The sequence below is a fragment of the Odontomachus brunneus genome, unplaced genomic scaffold (assembly GCF_010583005.1).
Source record: "Odontomachus brunneus isolate Ranch 3 - 2012 unplaced genomic scaffold, Obru_v1 Obru_scaffold_013, whole genome shotgun sequence".
Lineage (NCBI taxonomy): Eukaryota > Metazoa > Arthropoda > Insecta > Hymenoptera > Formicidae > Odontomachus > Odontomachus brunneus.
The window spans coordinates 1,468,389-1,477,942 of NW_022639463.1; the positions used below are offsets into that span (position 1 = coordinate 1,468,389).

At 32.3% G+C, this 9,554-nt stretch overlaps 1 long non-coding RNA gene across 2 annotated transcripts in view; it reads right to left on the minus strand.

Annotated features, from left to right (window-relative positions):
* The window catches only part of LOC116840910, an 11,984-nt gene extending 6,431 nt beyond the window's left edge, over positions 1–5,553 (minus strand). The window contains exons 1-3 of one of the 2 annotated variants that reach the window (XR_004377438.1): positions 5,283–5,553; positions 2,413–2,518; positions 564–859 (exon numbers count right to left, since the gene is read on the minus strand). This is a non-coding gene — a long non-coding RNA (uncharacterized LOC116840910). The remainder of the gene's footprint in view (positions 1–563; positions 860–2,412; positions 2,519–5,282) is intronic. The other variant, XR_004377437.1, reaches the window with a different exon arrangement.
* Between the last annotated feature and the right edge of the window lie 4,001 nt (positions 5,554–9,554).

Consider the following 9,554-nt stretch of genomic DNA (forward strand, 5'->3'; position numbering starts at 1 on the left):
ATATATATATATATATATATATATATATATATATATATATATATATATAGATAGATAGATAGATAGATAGATTATGAACTAATTACGAACTCTTCTTCAATGATTCTGACCTTGACATGTATTATTAAGAAAAGTATACTGAATAACATACAAAAATCTTCAACCATCGTACTTTGTTTATTGCAATATTATTAAGAAAAGAAATTTAACAAATGTTACAGTTAGCTTAAACTAACCTACGTCATTATGGCATTTCTGTACATAAAAAATAAGTTGTTTATTAGTCTTTGTCATAAGTTATATTTTTTATAGCATACAGCTTGTCATAATTGTAAAGAATCGATTCTATTAGGAGTTCGTTAATCAGTATATTTACAATATTTACAAGTAATGCTTTATATATATATATGATATTAGATATTATTTGTAAATATTGTATATAACTATAAGATTCTTATAGATATTATAAGAAAATAATGAATAAAACATTTTTTACGTATGCTTGTTATCGAGAATAATAATAGTTTTTAGCTACGGCATTGTTTATGCTCAAAATTACTTACATGCTGCGCGAACAAGTAGCTCTTGGATGCATTTTTAATGGAAAGAGTAGTTGTAGTCTCGTTACTTGATACTCTCTAACACAGAGAGAGAACCTCCGGCTTGTTTCATAGCTAGACGGAACGTCATGGCTGAACCAACGAATAAACCAATAAACGGGGCAACCATCTGCTTGCCAGCCGGCACCTTTCCCTTCCCTCTCATTCCCCTGGTCGTTCCCCAGCTCCATTCTTCTCCCCTCGTGTTTCTTCCTCTTGGTCTTCCCCCTTCCGTCTCCTCAGCACCATTTTATGCGATTCTGAAATGAAATTCACGTGAGGGCTCACAGCATCTATGGGGAATACGTGACTTTTGTACTGCGATAATAAGCGAATATCTATAATAACAAACTTTTATCAGAGCAATTTATTGATTGATTAAAGCACAATTCGAATATGAATGAGCTTTTAATCAATATGAAGATTTTCTTTCTTTCTCTTTATTTCTATACACACACACACACACACACCGGGTGTCTTAAACTTTTTTCTGCAATTTTTGTAGAAATATAGAACGAATTGAAATGAACATAAAAGTCCCATACCGTTTTGCGATATTCGCAATAAATTGAAATATTAATTAAAAGAGATTAGGGTATGATATAGTAAATAAGCTGTAGTGGCATCGTTGTATGCTTATATTAGGTCAAATTGAACAAAAAAATCCTCTATTATTTGGCAAATGATCACATAGATTTTTAAATATTAATTAAAGGAGATTTGTGCTTTATCACGCGCGCATACAATCATATAACAATCTTCTTTTATAGTAACTAAACATTTACGTGGTTATTTGCAAAATGATAAAAAGTTTTTTAGTTCAATTTGACCTAATATACAAGCACATAACAGTACATACCGCCACTATAGTTTATTTACCATATCGCGCATGACCATTCTTTAATTAATATTTCGACTATTATTGCAAATATCGCAAAACAGTATAGGACTTTTATGTTTACCTCCGTTCTATGTTCCAACAACAATTGCGGAGCAGAGCTTAGGACCCTGTATATATATTCCTTTTTTAATTAATATTACACATACACAGAGAGAACGATTTGGTTGAATCAAATAAACACTTCTTTGGAATAGTCCAAGCGAATTTTTTGATTAATCGAACAAAATTTTGTTTGACACAACAAAAATATTTATTTGCGGCTTAGTTCCAAAGAAATATTTTTATTGTGTCAATCAAATAATTTGTTTGGACTATTCCAGAGAAACATTTATTTGATTCAATAAATCGTTCTCTCTGTGTACACAGAGTGTTTGATGCAACTTGTACATCCGCTTGTGTGCAAATAGAACTCGTCAAGCTGAACACAAAAGTCTTCTACCATTTTGCAAATATATAAAAAATTTGGAATTCTTAATTAAATAAGTTTCTAGACGAATTCTATTCGCACATATGAGTGGATATGCGAGTTGCGTCAGACACTCTATATATGTAATATATTTGTTTTCATGTGCATGTTTGTTTATATCTTGATATAAATGACTGATATATATGTATTAATAGTTATACTAAAATAACTAATCATTTTGTATTAATGTGTACAGTATATTATATATAAATATAAGAATTATAAAGAAATATTAGGTTTTGTGTGTGTGAATATAATGCTAAAATAATTGTGATAAAATTCTAGTATACATCACGAAAATGCACGGTCGAATAAGTCAAAGGTTATAATTTGTATAGAAATTATGTGTGGAATCTGAAAGACGAAAACTTCAAAGAAGTTGGAAACGCGCAGCATGTTGCCTAAGAAACCGAAGGTCAAATTGGCCATTATTCGAGGCCTATTACCTACAACGGTCCATGATACCTGCTCCAATCCTGAGAAAAGAAAAACGCCGACAGCAAAGTCGCTCCTTATTGTAAAAGGAACAGGAAATTCTGGTAATTTCCATATCTGAAACGATATCACGATCCACATTCTTAAGTATTGAAACTGCTTACAGAATCGTGTTTTATAATAATATGTTAATATGTAGTCTAATAGTAACGTGTCAGAATACATAAAATAATATGCACATTAAAATCTATATACGGTAAAGGATTATAACTTGTACAATATTTATTGGTAGTCATATTTTTGCACTATTATATAGACTGTGAATGATAGTGTAATAGTTTAGTATAGTGAGAGTATAGTTGGCCATATGATCGCGCCTATATAAGATTAACAAGGCCTCGTTGAGTCTCTCTTCATGCATGAATTGCACAGTGTGTTGTCATCTTATGGAAACGTGTAAAATTATCGCACACCAGTACTTTAATTTGATTATATTCAAAATTTAAAAAATGCTACAGGGTCAGTTGATATGTTAAAATTGAATATGTTAAACTCAAAACGAAATACCATAAAAAGCCATATACGATGCCTCGCGATTCTAACATAAATTGAATTAGATATAATTGTAAAATCAGTTCAACACTAAATGATAGTACGTCTGATATGTGCTGTTAAAATATTTGGTAATAACAGTCCCATTAACACTTTGAACGCCACGTCATTCGTAAATGAATGACACAGAAATGTTTATTTCGGTGAACTTAACGTTATCAAGTAATAAAACAATTAACATAAAATAATATTTTGAGACAAAAGTGATGACAATTGAGAAAAAAGTCGCATAGCTCGAGGAGACATTTTAGTGAAATCAGTTTGGCACGAAACGGGGCAGACAACATCGATCATTCAACACTTCGTTATGTCATACTGTCTCTTGTCCATCCACGTGCTGATTTGTGCGACTATTATGTGTGTGTGTGTGTGTATATGTGTATATATATATTAACTCCATATTAACAAATGATACATGATTTTTCAAAATTTGTTTTCTACGAGATAAGTTGAAGCGTGATGGGAATATTCTATCCGACGGCAGAATATTCTAGAATCGTTAGTCTGCGACCGCGTATTCTTCGCTTAAATATGTAATTTACATCAGAAATTCTGTACAAGTACTCGGAAAATATAAATTCTTGCTTAAGAGATTAATCTTTCCGCAATAAGACATCTAATAAGTTAAAGATCGAATAATTAGATATGGAATGTGTTCGGAATAATTCTTTAAATTAAGCCCGCAGCTTTCGTGCACGTATGACCGATTATCTTACACCGATTATCACGTATGATTAAAAATATACACGTAACGTGTTATTTATAAACTCGTATTCAAACGTTATTCTCAAGCACTGCACAGAAATAAAGGATTTGATAAGCAAATTGCAACGTATGAGCAGTTATGAGCTGCTTCTTTCAAATATTACATCATCTATATCAGATTTCACTAATTTTACGTGGACGTATATCATTTGAATACACGCATATAATATCACACACATACAACACACACACACACACCCACACACACATACACAACCAGTCCAATTACTCTTTATTCGCAAAAATAGGACGCATAGAACAAAGTCTTCCACGCCGGGTCCGTCGGCAAGCTTACAGCAGCGTAAGTTCCGATCTGTGCGGAATATTTTCATTGTACAATTACGTCCTGCCTCGCGAGTTACGAAATGAACCGGAATGGAACCGTGTCGCGGGTGAGGAGCACTGTGCAAATCGATCGGCGTCCCGCCAGATTGCAAGAGGCTATGCGGGAGTCGCAAAATTCACCACCGTCGGCGCCACCGCGCCGGTGCCTTATATGTGCCGAAGTGTAACTCGCCGGCTATCGACATCATGCTAATGACGATGATATCTATTTCTCTCATCTGAATAAGTCGATACAGCGGCTCTGACGCGTTATGCAAAAAGGCAAAAGGATGGGATTGTTTTTTCTGTCTCGCACGATTAGAGCAGAACGCGAAAACGACGTGAGATTTGCGCGTCTCGTGCATTTTCTGTTGTATTTGTTTATTCGAAGGTATGTTACATGTCTGACGAGAATCAAAATCTGTCGACTATATTAATCTGTTTAATCCTACTTAAACCAAAAGCAATTTTTAACGATATTAAGTTATTTGGTAGAAAGAAACGACGCACTGTTATGAACAACGCGCGTCTTGACTACATTGATGAATTAAGAGATATGTGGATAAATGAAAAAGAACTTTCTCTTTACTTACCATAATCTTTACAGAAAATGTGCCTCGAATGTTGTTCGATGCAAATTTGTCCACTTATCAGGTGGAAGTGTGTGTACAACAATGAATATGTCTGATACTGCACTTTCTTTCTCCGTGATTATATATACACAGTAATAACATTTATATTGTGCAAACAGTAATAACATTTATATTGATAATGCATTTTGAAAATTAGAAGAGATGTTTTTTACAAAAATTTTGAGATATTGTCATGCAACTAATATTAGTTTTGCATTATTTCAGACTTATATTTCTGACAAATTATAACAGATCATTCTTCTGTAACTGTGTTCCATTCTTGACTTTTAAAAATAGAAAGTGTCAAGGACATACAGAATGCTTTTATACGCTAAGAAAGAATAACCCTCTTATCTCTCGTTCAATATCCGTTGAACTGACACTATCTTGAACAAACCATCAAATCGTATTCTATTATTCACGAATTTTTGGCCGAATATTTTCAAGGATTCTTTTGTCTGGCACATCACTAAATGTCACACCCAGCCCTCACAAACAATAAACGAACGGATTTTAACAAAACCGAGAGAACATATACACAAACTCACCGATGCGTTAGCCGAGTATATTTTGAGCACATTATGGATTTTACGTTGATACACTGGTTTATCGCAAAACAATCTCCTTTCGACAAGCACACAGACGTCCATAAGATGAGTCTCGGAGTTGGGGATGGAAATGCGCACGGATCGACGCTGGGCGTCGCCATCGTAGGGATGGAACAGCCAGGACTCGGTGAGGTGGTGAATTCAGGGCTAGAGTGGGGGGAATTCGAAAGTCGAGCAAGGAGCTTCGTGTCCGACCGCCACTACGGCGACCTGCAGACTGTTCTGTCGAGCGACCTCGGCGTTCCTCGGTTACGGACAGTCATTAACATAAATTGTCTTTGGTGACAGATACTACCACCACTACTGCTTCTCTGTTGCACCTATTAAAATGACGTTAATGCATTCGCGACGCCACATATACAGCTTTATACGTCATTTATTCTTATTTCATTTATATTTTTCATTGTTTATATAGAAAAATGTTATGAAACATCATAGGACGCTTTTGAAACATCTCGACAAACTTTTTCGTTGTAGCGTAGTACGTGCTTATCTTTTTTTTCAGGTCGTACCATAAATCTTGTGGCGGAATGCGCTATGAAGTCCCGTATACCTGAAATTGGAAAGTTTCTTTTCAAAGGAGGTACTATACCGTGAACGAAATTAGTTTTCCTATGACTCCGTAGCTATGTATAAAACTGCAACAATTTTTGGTGCGCTAGAGTTAAACATAATATTAATATAAATTTAACATTATAAAGAAAAAGATATTTACTAAGTTTTGTCCTTTTTACTAAACCGAAATCTAACATACTTTCTTTCTCTCCATTATATAAGTTTAGAAATATAATTTAAAATTTTCTGAAAATATGTGTGTGTGCGTTTTATGTGTCTATAAGTTTCATTAAAGTCGTTATAGAATCATTATTAAAACAATCAATATTTAATTATGTAAGACACAACACACGTGAGATAATATACATACATACATATTCAAATGAATGGATGAATGGAGTAAATTCAAATTTATGCAATGAGTTGTTGCTCGCAAAATTATACATTTAGCGCTCATTCTCGAATCTGTTAGTAAGGTGGTGTTGCTGATTTACGATAAAGTCTCACTTACGATAGTATGTTTAGAGTTCACTCTCGAATCTGATGGTAAAGCGCTATTGCTAATTTACAACGCCGACTTAACATGATCGCATCGAATATACGCAGAAAAATATCGTATCTTTGAAATAAACACTTACGTACTCTAAATATATCAACTGATAATAATGTAACATATTGCTATTTGCTAAATTCATTCTTGTTAACATCATTAAGTTTCTTCAAATGATCAACAGTCGCCATAAACGGAAATATATAAGAACGGTACGTATTGTAAAAAATTTCTAATAATCCTACAGTTGGTAAGTGCGAACAAATATCGATCGGTATATATAGATAAATGTATATATACTGTTTAAAAGTTCTTTGCACATGTTTTTACACTTATTAAAGTTAAGATTATAATGTATCATTACAACTGTTTATTATTTTTTAATGTTACCTTAAATAGATAATATTATGATTCACGAACGCGTAGAGCGTTAGGTAGCTCAGTGGTTTAGTAGAGCAGTCGCCCGGTAAGTGAAAGATTTGAGTTCGATTACCGACCTTAGCAAACCTCTTTTCTCTCTGCCGGAACGAAAAGAAAACATAGATGCTGACCGCATGGTGGCGTCCCGCAGCCACCTAGTACGCCATCCTCCTGGGATGCGTTCAGATTACCTACCCGGGTTCACTCTATTACTAGAAACACTATAGTATATGTTACATATACTATAGCACTTCTAGTATTAGAGTGCACCCGGGTAGGGAATCTGAACGTACCCCTGAGTGTATGAAGTTGGCACCCCACTTTTTGAAATTTATAATTTTGAAAGTTGTTCCAGATTGTTCTGACTTTGTACCACATTGTTCCAAAGTGATATTGCTTCATTTGCAACGGTTTTCGAATAAAACAAAAAAATGATTTTTTGAGCTGGCACCGCACTTTTCGAAAATCGAACATTCTGATACCGCAATAGATTGTTCTAGTTGTTCTAAACATTGTTCCAAAAGGACAAATCCGTAAGTTGAATTATAAGTCCAAAAAATGAAAAAAATATTTTTGACCTGGCACCCTATTTTTTGAAAATAAAGCATTCCGATACCGATATAGATTGTTCTAGTTGTTCCAAACATTGTTCCAAAAGCACAAATCAATAAGTTTAATTATAAGCCCGAAAAATTAAAAAAAAGTTTTTTGACAAACAGTCTATCGGACCAAGAGTAAACTTATACTATCTTTCTTGTTCCAACCGAGATCTTTTTGTTCTGAGTTGTGCTAGGCTTAAGAATTATAGTTTTAGAGTATGAGACTCGTAGCGTCATCCGTTCTCCGAAAATTCGAAAAAAAATCGATTTGACAGCACCCGACGTCAAGAGAAAACACATGCTTCCTTTCTTGTTCCAACTGAGATCTTTTTGTTCTGAGTTATACTAGGTTTAAACGATGAAGCAATTTTACTTTATTTTGTCATGACATTTTATAATTATTTCCGCCAATTTTCCTATAATAAAGATTAATTTTTGTAAGAAATCATCTTTTTCTTGAATTTTTGTCACCTCAGAAATATATTTCAATCATCCTTATTTTCAACCATCCAAATAATTATATTTTTTTAAATCAGTATATAGAACTTTTTGTTGGTTGAATATGACGACTTGTTGCGTAAGCCAAAAAAACTTTCTGTTCAAGCTAAAGGCAATGTAAATATATGTATTTATGTAGAAACATAAAATATTTTTAACCCTCCGTTTGCATTATGTTTTTTAGTAACGCCATTTGCACGGTGACTCCTTTAAGTCCTGTAACATTTTTTTGTTAAACTCATCTAAAAAATCTGAAAAAATTCTGGGATACTCTAGAGAGATTATATTTTATGTTCCAATAGTTACTTTAGTCATTTATTAACAATTTTTTGCAATAACAATTTAAATTTGCCGAAATCGACAAAAAATGTAATTTCGTAAAAAAAATTAATTATATTAATCAGTATTACAATACTGCCACATTTTCCGTGGAATTGATTAAGTTCGTCTATGTAGGGTCTTCATCGCAAAGTCGTTACCGATCTTCTTTCTTAGCATGAAGCTGGAGGCCTAAACGATCAACAGCCAGTGCTTGTTCGGCTTGGGGAACTTTGCGTTCAGACTTGGGAATACTAAGAGCTCGACACTATCTATTTTAACGTGAATGAATCTCGTGAATCAAATATAATATTTCATTTTATTTAAAATTCCTTGAATAAACTTCAGGTAATTGTTTTATATTATCAATACTAAGATTTCTTATGTGTTGTTCCTACAATTACAATTCATGATACTAAAGTAGTCGGTAACTGTAACAGGATAATTCAAACCTCATTTATCAAAAGAGGTATTCTACGCAAAAGTTTATCTCTGACGATATGTTACCGACGTTCGAGTTGAAACTTTGAATGCGTACCGATTGATGTAAATTTCAAATTTATTATATCATATATGTACAAGATAAGGTAACATTGCGACAAATTAGTTTATTTGTTGAACATTGCGTGGTATAACAATGTTTTATTGAAAATACAATTTAAAACTCAAGTATAAAATTAATGTACTATGTGGAAAGAGTCTAATTTTACATATATTAATTTGATGCATATCAATAATATTAAATTTTAATTGCATTTGCACTGGCGAAAATATAATAAATGCCAGTAAATGCATAATTTTTTGGTACTTTTAACATTTATTACCAAATAAATGTTTAATTCATAAAAAATTTGTGAATTTACCAATAAAAAATATTTCTGTAAATTCAAATGGTAATTTAAATATGTATTTTATTTTACAATAATATTAATATAAATATATTATCTTAAAATAAAAACAATAAACATCAATTTTATATTAATAAATAGAAATGTGTGTAAAAATATATACAATATATACATATGTACAATATATATATACATATAAACATACAATATATATATATATATATATATATATATATATATATATATATATATATACATACACAAGCTCACATGCACGCACACATATATATACGCACGCACGCACAGACGCACATATATAGATTATTTACTGTAAAACCTAAAGATAAATAGTAATTATAAAAAATTAATAATTATAAAAAAATAATTATTATTTAAAAATATTAAACATATTACATACACAAAT